Here is a 12,259-nt window from a genome sequence, read left to right on the forward strand (position 1 = left end):
TATATTTCTACTACTGAGTGTTATTTACTTGCCCTTACTATGAAATCTACTTTCACCATGGAGTGAGATATTTGGCAAACAAGACCTTGTCTTCACTGCTAAACAGGTACACTTTTACCTCAGCTATCCTGAGGTAAAATCAGGCACTTTAAGTTTATTGTGCATAAACAGCCTTAAAACTCCTTCAAGGGCTGACCTTAGCAAGCTTGTCTCAGGGTAAAACTAAAGCTCATGAGTGTTAGTTATCCCGAGGTAAAGCATGTACCTTTTTTTAGCAGTGAAGCAAAGGCAACAGTGCACGTTTTGCTCTTAGAATGACAGTGACTCATTATAAGGGACAAGGTAACATCATACTGCCAAGTTGGATGTGCTGATGTAACTCCACTGCTAGGGATCTCAGGTACTATATAGTCTGTCTCAGGAACAGTTATGCAACCGAAAACAACTATGCCAACAGAGAGCAGATCTATCAGCTATTCAGCTCATTTCATCCAGCAATTTAGGGAGAGTATATATTTTGAAAACTCATAAATGCAATTTTTTTATTTTATTAGGACATATAAATGTAATGGTATTTTACACAGAAGAATCAATCTGTGATTCATCATGATGTTACCTTACAGAATAAATTGTACAGAAAGCAATGAGTGCTATAAATAGTGGGATCAGAAGAAAATATTGCTCCTCTGTAAGTGCTTATAAAATGAACCCATTTTGTCAAATGAGTGAGGTTATGCCAAATCAAAAAGGGGTTGCTGTTGCTTCATCAATATGCTGATTCCAAAAGGAATGAAAGGATTAATATATATTATATATAGCTGAAGAAAAACAGCACATAACTAAGAAGTCAACATTCTTAGGAATGATCTACAGAGGAATAGATATAAACAGGGAGAGAGAAACTGGTTTTCAGATGGAAACCAGAATTCGAGGGTTCTGTTCTAGGCTTTGTGGGTAGGTCACTTAGGCCAGTGGCTCTCAATCTTTCCAGACTACTGTACCCCTTTCAAGAGTCTAATTTGTCTTGTGTCCCCAAGTTTCAACTCACTTAAAAACGACTTGCTTACAAAATCAGACATAAAAATACAAAAGTGTCACAGCACACTATTACTGAAAAATGGCTGCTTTTCTCTTTTTTACTCAGTAATTTATAAAATAAATCAATTGGAATATAAATATTGTACTTACATTTTAGTGTATAATATATAGAAAAGTATAAACAAGTCATTGTCTGTATAAAATGTTAGTTTGTACTGACTTCGCTAATGCTTTTTATGTAGCCTGTTGTATAATTAGGCAAATATCTAGATGTAGCCCCTGGAAGACCTCTGCATACCCACAAGGGTATGCAGACCCCTGGTGGAGAACCACTGACTTAGGCCAAAATATTCTAAGGGGCAAAGAATTTTTGAAAATGACTTGTATTTTTCACTCTATGCATCTGATGAAGTGGGTGTTAGCCCATTATAGCTTATGCCCAAATAAATTTGTTAGTCTCTAAGGTGCCACAAGGACTCCTCGTTGTTTTTGCTGATAGAGACTAACGTGGCTACCACTCTGAAAAGTATCCAACTGAAAGTCTATGGGCCAGGTCCTCCACCCACTTGAGTCTGTGTTTAGAGCAATTAATAAAGTTACCACACAAAGCAGGGAGTAACTAGGATTAGTTAATTGATTGAAATGTTGTAAATAAAGCAATGCAGGCAATGCACTCCTGAAAAAGCATGTGTGGGTATGTGTGCGCACACACAAACTTCCCTGTTGTACTGTAAACAACTCCAGAAAATTTTTCAACTTTTCCCCCAGACCCTTTCAAATGCTAAATCATGGCTTCTAAACCTCAGCCACAAAAGGTTGGAGTGGGCCATATCAGAGCCCCTCCAGCCCATTTCTTATGCAGATTGATCTTGCTTCTGAAATCTACTAAACCAAATATACTTTAATTACAGTGATTTTAATTGGACCATAATAAAAATTACAAGATAAATAAAGTAACTCCTCAGATGAACCAAGTGCGCAAAGAGAGTGGGTTCTTTTATAAGCTACAACAGACCATTCCACTTAGTGTTTCATTTAGGTTAGTGTTTAGATTAATCTCCATCCACCTTTCCAGCTGTAGCTATATCTTAGCAGCTTGCATCAGGATTGTGACCCTATTGGCTAGGCACTGTGGACCCACAACAAAAAGGCAGACCTTGCCCCAAAGAGCTTACAGTAATGAGACAACAGTAGGATACAACAAACAGAGGGGGAGTATAGGCAGATACTGATCATTAAAATAAGCCGATCATAAAATACTGATCATAAAATAGCATGCCAGCTGCTTAGCCGTTGTTGACTGTTTTGTAAGCATCACGGCGGGGAGAGTCTGAAGGAGGATAATTACTATTGTCATGGTTTGAGGAGCTGGAAAGGAACAGACTCCAATTGTGAGTTACTGAAATAGATGTAGACACAGAATACTGTATTCCGAGGCTTTTCTATCAAAAAAGCATTTACATTTTGAACAAGACTTCTGATTTCCAAAGCAGCAGCCAGGTTTATAATTCACAAGCATAGCTCTGCTTGCAGAATGCCAGAAAAAGCAGCTGGGTTTGAATACCTTCTGTGAGCCAGCAGCTCTCCAAAGACACAATTCCCAAAGCTACTACATATGTGAATTTTACTCTTTAAACACATTTGTGGATGTCATTAAATAGAATCAATGACCTCAAACAAGTGGGCCTATGTCCAGTAAGTACCATTATTGACTCTCGTCTGGGAATCTCCCAACATACAAGTGATCTAACTCCTACTATTTTTAATGGGAGTTGTACTTAGCCCGAAGAGAGAACAGAATCCCACCCTTCATATGTGAAAAGGATATCTGAAGAGCAATAGCTATGACAATGTGACAATGAATGTGTAAGTAAGTTCCCTGATGAAGTTTATGGGTTTTTGATTTGGGTATAATGTAGCTGGCAATATAAGATCACCCTTTCTAATCCCACGTCAGATATTTTACTTCAGTAAGTTGTCATCTTCATCACATCTGTCCCAACAATATTAAAAAGATATTTAAGGGCCTGTTACTGATCTGTGAAAATGCACTGTATTGTGTTCTTATTTGACATAATCAGTCCCTTACATAGTGTGAACCTACTGCCAGAAAAATGTCCTGGATGAAACTTCAACCATGCACATTGGCAGTATTGCAAATGCCTCTATTCTATCATCATCATAGAATGCATACTGATTTAAAGTCTTAAAATGGCTTTGCCTTTAATGACTAGTAAATATCACCTTACAAATACTAAGATAAATGACTAAAAACAGGTGGTATAATTTTATTTCTAATTTACTGATTTTTTTTCTCGTGAATCACATAAAGATCTCATTGATCTTTCAATCATTCTTTTCTCCTACAGGAAACTTCAACCACCTGAAACAAGTAGTGTTTTATTTGTTAAGAAAGATCTTAATCACTAAAATACTAAGGGACTAATGTATATCTCATTGACAGAACTCTGTGCTCTTCCTTTTTCTTGAACAATGTTATCAGAAAAATTACCAGCTACAGACATTTGTTTTTGTGCTACTTGAAACAGCCAGATTAGCAGGGGAAACTTTGTAAATTGAGGTGCATTCAGTTACACAACTTCAAGACATGGCACTGGATCCACAACCTAGGAAATTATCTACCTTATGTTAAATTGTACTGAATTTAAATGGGATTATACTAGAAATTGAAGCTGCTAACCATCAGGGACCATTTAAACAAAAACCTTTCTGCTTTGGCAACACATAAGCTAGTATTTGTGAGCTTTGGCTGCTTTGTATAGGTTTCCTTGCTATTACAGCCTGATAGACTTTTGGTGTTAAATTGGGTCCCAAGGGATCACTTTATCTCTAATTTTCCAGCTGCTAGCAAGTGTACCATTTGTATGGTCTGCTGTTATGCCATCAGTCCTGTATTCATGTATATTTTGTCTCTTACCAAGTAGTCATAAGAGACTTTCTTGCTTTCTTGTAACAAGAATTTATAAGTCTCTTGAGAGTTTGTACCATTACAATTAATACAGGTTTCCTCAAATAGAATGACCTCCCACTCCCACCTTTTCATTCAAATTCTTTACTGAAATGTTTCTCAGGTGGTAGACCATGACCTCTAGGGAGGTCATAAAAGCCTATTGGAGGTAAGGGCACTTCAAGCAGTGATTAATTTGTAATGAAAGAGGTGCTGGGGATCAAGCAATTTTTTTTACTTTCATAAGAGGCAGAAAGTCCAGAGGTGCCAGGGCTGTGAACTGCCATGCCTAGAGGTGCCGGGGCTCTGCCCTGGCAATCCCTGGCACAAATTAAGCATCAGCTGCAAGGCATTAAATGTTATTACAATTCTAAATCAAAGAAAATAAAATTACCAGCATAACGTCAAGGTAGCTAAAACCTTCAATGTTTGTGAGGTCAAAAGTAGTGGTAGTTGTTTTACATAAGCTTATCACTGGTATGTTTGTACTCTTATTTTTATAGTAAATAGAAGAGGGGCACCAAAATTTTGGAGTTCAAATGAGGGACTATCAACTTGGTAAGGTTCAGAAACACTGGCTCATTTATTCCATTAGGTGGTTAGCCCTAGCCAGTCATGAAAGAAATAAAAATAAGTGTTCTAAATTAACACTTTTTCTGGCTCTCCTAGTGCAGGGGTGGCCAACCTGTGGCTCTTCAGAGGTTAATATGGGGCGCCTTGCCTAGGTGCTGACTCTGAGGCTGGAGCTGCAGATGCCAACTTTCCAATGTGCTGTGGGATGCTCGCTGCTCAACCTCCTGCTCTGCCCCAGGTCCTGCCACCACTCCGCCCCTTCCCCCAAGGTCCCTGCCCCTTCCCCCGAGCCTGCCGTGCCCTCCCCGCTCCCTACCACAGCCTCCTGCGCACTAAAAAACAGCTGATTGGCGGGCAGGAGGTGTGGGGAGGGAGGAAGAGGTTGGGCGGGAGGCGCTGGAGGCGGGTAGCGGGTGGGGAGCTGCTGACGTATTACCGTGACTCTTTGGCAGTGTTCATTGGTAAATTCTGGCTCCTTCTCAGGCTCAGGTTGGCCACCCCTGTCCTAGTGTGTGCCAGCTTACCTATAAAAAGAAAAGGAGTACTTGTGGCACCTTAGAGACTAACCAATTTATTTGAGCATAAGCTTTCGTATAAGCTTTCGTGAGCTACAGCTCACTTAAGTGAGCTGTAGCTCACGAAAGCTTATGCTCAAATAAATTGGTTAGTCTCTAAGGTGCCACAAGCACTCCTTTTCTTTTTGCAAATACAGACTAACACGGCTGTTACTCTGAAATCAGCTTACCTGTGTCTGTCAAGTAGTTCATCATAAGCTCCTCTGGGCAGTGACAGTCATCTCTTAAATAATGACAATAATTCCTAACCACACAGCCTTCAAGGGGGAGTTGCCACATGCTTGAGCTGGGGTGACACATGGGGTACAATTATTTTTTGCTCAGCTAAAGAAGGGGAAAGGAGAACACAGCTGAATGAGAATTAATGGTCTGTGAGACAACAACTCAACCCTTTACAAAGGAAAAAATGCCTAGTAAGGCAAGAATGCAGTTGCTACTTCAGTAGCAGTGAACAGGCTTCCATACTGTCACAGGTGGGAAGTTTAATTGCTCTATTGCATCTTAATGTTTGAATCAAAAATACAGTCAGGTCAGAAAATATTGTAAACTGAATGAATATAGTATGTTACGATAGACAAGCATGTTATTCACTGCAAGGGTCTATTGCAAACAAGCTGAATAATTCACTCCTTGTGATTCTCAGAGAAGTGGAATTACAATCACAGAACAGCTCTCATGTAAGTACAGAATGAGACAGACATGTTGAGCTAACCAAGAAAAATCAGTTTCCATAGTAACAACTGCTTGTTAACTCTCAGATTTGGCAATTTACAGGAGCCACATGAAACACCATCCTCACTATTATTCATTATTGTAATGCTGTAGGACTCAAACACCTCAGTCAGGATTGAAGCCTTTTTGTGCTGGGTGCTGTACAAATACATATGAAGACAGACATGGTCCCTGCCAAGCCAAAGAGCTTTCAATCCAACTAGATGCAATGTGTGTCATAAACAATAGGAGGGAAGGGGAGAGCAATGACAAAGGTAGCCATCATCGCACTTTGCATATTGGTATCATGGCTAACCATGTGCATCACCTGTAGGGTCTGAATCATCCTTTATTATCCTCCTGCTCACACCATTCCTCCTAACAAACAATCAATTTTTCAACCCCACAAAACATTGGGGGAGATTTAGGTTGGATATTAGGAAAAACTTTTTCACTAGGAGGGTGGTGAAACACTGGAATGCGTTACCTAGGGAGGTGGTGGAATCTCCTTCCTTAGATATTTTTAAGGTCAGGCTTGACAAAGCCCTGGCTGGGATGATTTAGTTGGGGATTGGTCCTGCTTTGAGCAGGGGGTTGGACTAGATGACCTCCTGAGGTCCCTTCCAACCCTGATATTCTATGATCTGTAACTAAACCTACAACCAACTTAAATTTCAGCCACGGTCCATAATAATTTCTGTCAGCTTCGGCCAAACTATGACCCAAATTAGGCTGAGTTTCAAGCAAATGTACGCTGATTTACGGTTTCAGGCCACAATCAAGAGAAAATCAATGAGTTTCACCGATATGCACTTATACAATATGTATTTTTAAGTAATTATAACTGATGGGGTGGTTATATAACTTTTTGTAAATATTTTTAAATTGCCTGATTGTTTACTTGACTAATCTAATGGATCACTTGAATCTCATGAGTAAAGAATTGATATTTTACAACCTTCTACGCACTTAGCACAAACAATATCCCAAAGCTAAAATGCCCAAAACAAATGAGGATGTTAAACTCCTGATCAGAGGATGTTATGACTGACACAAACTCTGAAAGGCCAGGAAATTCCACATTAAAGCCTTGATCCTTAATTTCTCATTTATTTGTTCATTTCACAATGGTGTGTTAACGACAGCATGTCAGCATAACTTGGAAATACCTGGCACTAGTTGGCAGTGTTGCAGCCACTATAACATCAAGTAAACAACTTGTAGCAGTTAGCTGTTTTCATATGCATGCATATTTCTGCTTATCTAACTCTACTGACTGCCAAGAAAATATTAATTTAAAAAGTTCCCATCTTTCACCATGGGCTCAGATTGTTCAATCCTGTTTTGCAGGCAGCCTGTTAATTTATTCCCCCAGTTGTGTGGCTGTCTTTCCCCATCATTGTGAGCCAGTTCTCTTCTTCTAGACTCTGTCTTTGATTAAACATTGGCACATTTCACCTTTTGGTAGCGCTGGCATGGATGAAGGCCAGTATACAATGGTCGCCATTTAAATGTAATTTGCCCACAGTGACCAACACATTAAATATTACAGTGTGGTAACTGAGGTTAAACACTGATTGTTTTAAATGGTAACCAAGGTACATGGACCAGAATTTCAAATTTAGCTGTAGAAATTTTATGCCAGTCAGTTTCTATTTGTGGTTATAACTCTTTAGGAGCAATATTAGGAAATACCCTGACTGATTGTGGATTAATATGGGCAAACAGGAGTTCTGTGCACAGAAAGACATGCTGCCATTCCCTGCAGCGCTTTTATCAATTAACATGTTCCAGCCAAAAATCTCCTGTTAAGACTTCTACTCAACAATCAGTTCAATACAATTGTACCTTCTGCCTTATTTTTCATGACTCTTGTCTTCACACTCATGCAAAATTTGAGTGATTGAGTGGTTCTTTCCTATGCAGATTGTATTATTTTAATTCTCCATAAAACTGACATTCTCAATGTTGTGTCCTCTTCAGAATCTCATCACTCGACTTCTCACATGGTTAGTGCAGCATCTGTTACATAGCAGTGCTAGGCTGAATTACCTAGCCTACATAGAGCTTTCTTCATTAGTCCAGGGTGCGTGTCATGGATACACACACAAAAGTGTACTACCGTACATTCCTGTAGCTTGTTGTGTTATGATTTAGGAGCCCATAAAATGGACAATCAAAGTAAACCCCCTGTTCTTCCCCTTCTGCCCCAAAAGCACTTTTGAGAACTGATTACTACACTGATTATCCTGGCAACCTTAATCTTCCAAGACATGTGAGTCTATTCAATTTACTACTATATAGCACTGTTATATTTATTACTAGGGAACATCTTTCTTTCATTTCACATAAGTAAGGTTTATGATAAAGCTGAGAACTACAGCAGATCAAAAATTTTCAAGAAATAATTTTTCATTGGAAAATACAACAATCAAAACAAACATAACACAGGAATGTGACTTCTGATGAAATTTCATGGGGGTGGGGAGTCTAATGAAATGTTTCAATATTGAAACATTTTGTTTTGATAAAGTAAACTTTTTTGTTTAGACTTTATGGTTACAAGTAATTGTTTACTTATATATTAAACTATTTTCAATATTCTATAATATATAAATTATAACATTGACATTATCAAAGCAGAATGTTTTGATAGTTCCAATTTTAATTTTGGGGGGGATTTCCATCCTGCAGGAAATTCTGGCATTTCAAAATCTACTTTTGATCCAAGTTCTTGTTTCTGACCAGCTCTGCCGAAACACAGGTTGTCACTAAATGCAACGTGCATAATAAATTACAATATTATGGACCATATCCTCAGATGGTGTAAATCAGTGGAGCTTTTCCAATTCATTCCATCTGAGAATACAGCCCAATTTAGAAATACAGGAAATAAATTCCTTCATCTTCTACTTAAAATGCCCCTGTAGATGCTCTCTCTAATGCATCAGTTAAAAAAAACCCTCCCGATTTAAACACAAAAAAGCCAATAAAATTGAAGATAATATTGACTCACCCTTTGTCACCTCTGTCCTCTACTTTTGCCGATTTTTGCTTCCATGCATAATTTCGTTTTTGTTCCACTTCCCTACTTGTCCCCTTAGTTTAGGTATCTACAATATGCAGTACTTTGATTGTCATCACTAGACCACAGGGCAAAATGACATTGTGTTGTGTAAATATTTTACCGCTATTTACATTTTCTGTTTTTACTTGTTTTTCTCAAATTCCTGGGTTTTACAAAAGCTATTATTTTTACTGCCTTTTACCTGAATTTTGGACCACACAAGTACATGCACGTACTGATTATGTTAAGAATATTTAATTCATTACATTAGCTAGATGCATTTATTTTAATATATTAGTCTAAGTGTGAGCGTTAGGCTGACTGTTAAAGTATGACAATGTAGTGGAAGATATGCATACGTGTGCATATGTGTATGTACTGTTAATGTACAGTTCATGAAACAAACCACAACATTCAACTGTTATTACATTGAATAATCTTACTTTTCTCTTTGTTGCTTTTTTCTGTCCTTCCATCCACACATTAATATTAACCCTGATAGTTACACAAAAAACAATGAAGTTCATGTTTTGCACATAATGCCTTTTTTTACCCATTTTTAATTTAAATTGATAAATTCCTGGGAAATTTTAAACAAAATACAAACCGAAAATGAAGGGCCTTTCCAATATTTTACTAGAGTGGTGGGAAAGAAAAAATTCTCATTTTGATAGTGACGTATTAAGATTATGCAGGTAATTAACATCCAAATTTTCTTTTTTTCAGGTATTCATATGACTCAATATTTAGTGGAATCAGCTTTTACACTATTCTAGTAAGGGATCAGGGAGAAGCCTATCTTAAGCTGCAAAGCTATTACAATTAAGACTCTTTCTATATGGAATTTCCTTCATAAGATTTAAAGATGTATTAGCATTTTAATAGTTACTGGGATCATGGTATAATGTGTGCAAATTAAAATACTCGATTGATTGAAATGATGATTTAGTAAAATAAAATATGGAGAGAGAGAGAGAGAGAAATTCCATCCCAAAAAGTAACAGTGCATCTTATTAGTCACAAAGAGGAAGTACTATTTACTCTAAAGCCAGTTAAGGCACAATTAAGTGGTACAGGAAATAAAGTAAGAAATTAACCCGGGGGGAGAGGTATGCGGAGGGAGGAAGGAAGGAAAGGATCAGGAAAGATTTTAATTCTGATTTTCAAGTATTAAAGCAGAAAATATGGACACTATTCATATGGATCTTGAGGTTTTAATCTGCTGTTGGTTTTTTGGCAAATTTTAAGCATGCAGAGAGGGATGGTGGCGTGCTAGATTTGTATTATACAGATGGTAACTACTTTGCATATGAATCTTGGGTTGAACACAGTGAAAAGTTAAGAATTAAGTTTAACTTATAACCAAGGAGTCATGATATATCTTCTCATTAGTACAGACTTCTCTGCAGCAATACATTTATAGTCTGCACAGCGCAGCGAAATTGTGTGAAGATCAGTGCATCAGTACATGGTCAGAGTTTGATTTTGTTTTTTAATGAATAAATGGACTTCCAATTTGCTACCTATTTAGGAACTTTTAAATCACCCATCATCATAGCAATTCCTTGGTAAACTAAATCTGCAAAGTGATGTTGGCTAGGATATGTTTAAATTATACATGTATATCTTTTCTTTCCCTCTTCTCTGGTTTATAGGGGCAACACGGTCATTCGTGGTGAAAACAAACGGCCATTGGGCCAGGGAACGAGTGAAAGTGACAGTATAGCCTGGTGGTTAGGGCACACACCTAAGATAAGGGATACTCAAGTCCCTGCTCCAGTTACTATGAAGTATACCAAGGGGAACAGATTCAACAGGAGAGGCTGAGACCCATAGCAGAAGATTCCATCGCTCAGTGAGCTCTCTTGCAATGTTCAGGACTGAAGTTCAAGTACTTCTCCAGATCGGGGGGAGAGAGAGGAGAACTGAACCTGGGGTCACCCACATCCCAGCTGTGTGACCTAACCCACTGGGTTTAAAGTTATAAGGAGGGCAGTGGCACCAGTACAGCCAGGGCTGGGTGAGTAATTGGGGTGGGGTTGGGTTTTTTGTGTTTTTTTTTTTTTGTTTGTTTGTTTAGTGGCTGAACTGGAAAAAAAAGTGGTTTGCTTTGACCCAAGATGATTTTTTTCTTAGAGAAATGACAAGCCAAAAACATTTTATTTGGGCCAAACTGAATTGCCATTTGAAATAGCTCACTTAGATTTTTTTCAAAATGAACCATTTCAACATTTCCAAAATGTTTTTTCTTTTGCTGGAACTATTGGCCAATTTCTGCCAAAATTGTTTTTGGTTGAATGAAGTATTTTGTTTGACTCAAAATGTTTTTCAGTTTGCCAATAAACTAAAAAAATCCATTATTCACCCAGTTCTAAACATAGCAGCATGTTGACCCATGGATGGGCTTGAAGATTGGGCAATGGAAACAAACTGGAAGCCATCGAAGGGTCCTATATAGGCTCTTACTTGAACTGCTAAAATTGAGTTAAATATGTTTAAACTATGTCTACATGGGTGTTTAAAGTGGGATTTTAAATTAAGCAAACTTAATTTAAAAAAGCACCTTGACAAGTCCTGAACTGCAGTGATCCTGTATGGAGACAATAGATGGGTGGATCAGCGTGGCCACGTTCTCATTTGAAACAAGGGCAGTTTCCTAGTAAGCTTGAGGTAGATGATGGTGGTTTGCACCACGGATGTTACCTGATGTTCTAGGCTTAGTGATCCTTAAGTTTACCACCCCTTTGATAAATGAAGATGTGGTGGGAGATGGGGAGTATATCTTCAGTGGAGTGGGAGAATAATGTCCCAGTTTTTGAAGTAATCTTCCTCTTGACCAGCATCATTTTGGTCTTGCCAAGGCTATCTGAAGCCTGGTTTAAAAGATATTTCCTGTTGTTGGAGCTTAGTTGTCACTACTTTCTTAATGATTTAATCTGGAAATAGTGGTGAAAATGAGATATAGCTGGCTAACTTTGTGTCTAATATTGGTTTCTTGAGGACCAGGCAAGTTGGCACACGTGCTTCTCTGAAGGAGGCATTGACAATTTTCAATAGCAGTGGGCACAGTTCTTCTCTGGCTTTTGTCAACCAAGAGAGTCATGGATCTTTCCTGCGAAGTAGGATAGGCACTCTTCACAGCAGTTGATGCTCAGGACTAATACTTGGATTACACAGTTCATGTCAATTAGCTGATTTGCTATGCAGGATAGCTGTGCTGGGCATAACTTTGTGGTGATTTAATGGGTGGCATGGACTAAACACTGGGGATGCTGAAGTGGTTCTTTTCAGTCTCCCCACCAAGAGATGGCTCAGCTAAGGTTTCCT

At 38.3% G+C, this 12,259-nt stretch overlaps 1 long non-coding RNA gene across 1 annotated transcript in view; it reads right to left on the bottom strand.

Annotated features, from left to right (window-relative positions):
• The window catches only part of LOC140911512 (uncharacterized), a 101,724-nt gene that overhangs the window by 53,106 nt on the left and 36,359 nt on the right, over nucleotides 1-12,259 (bottom strand). The window lies entirely within an intron of this gene.

Source organism: Lepidochelys kempii, chromosome 5, assembly GCF_965140265.1.
Source record: "Lepidochelys kempii isolate rLepKem1 chromosome 5, rLepKem1.hap2, whole genome shotgun sequence".
Classification (NCBI taxonomy): domain Eukaryota; kingdom Metazoa; phylum Chordata; order Testudines; family Cheloniidae; genus Lepidochelys; species Lepidochelys kempii.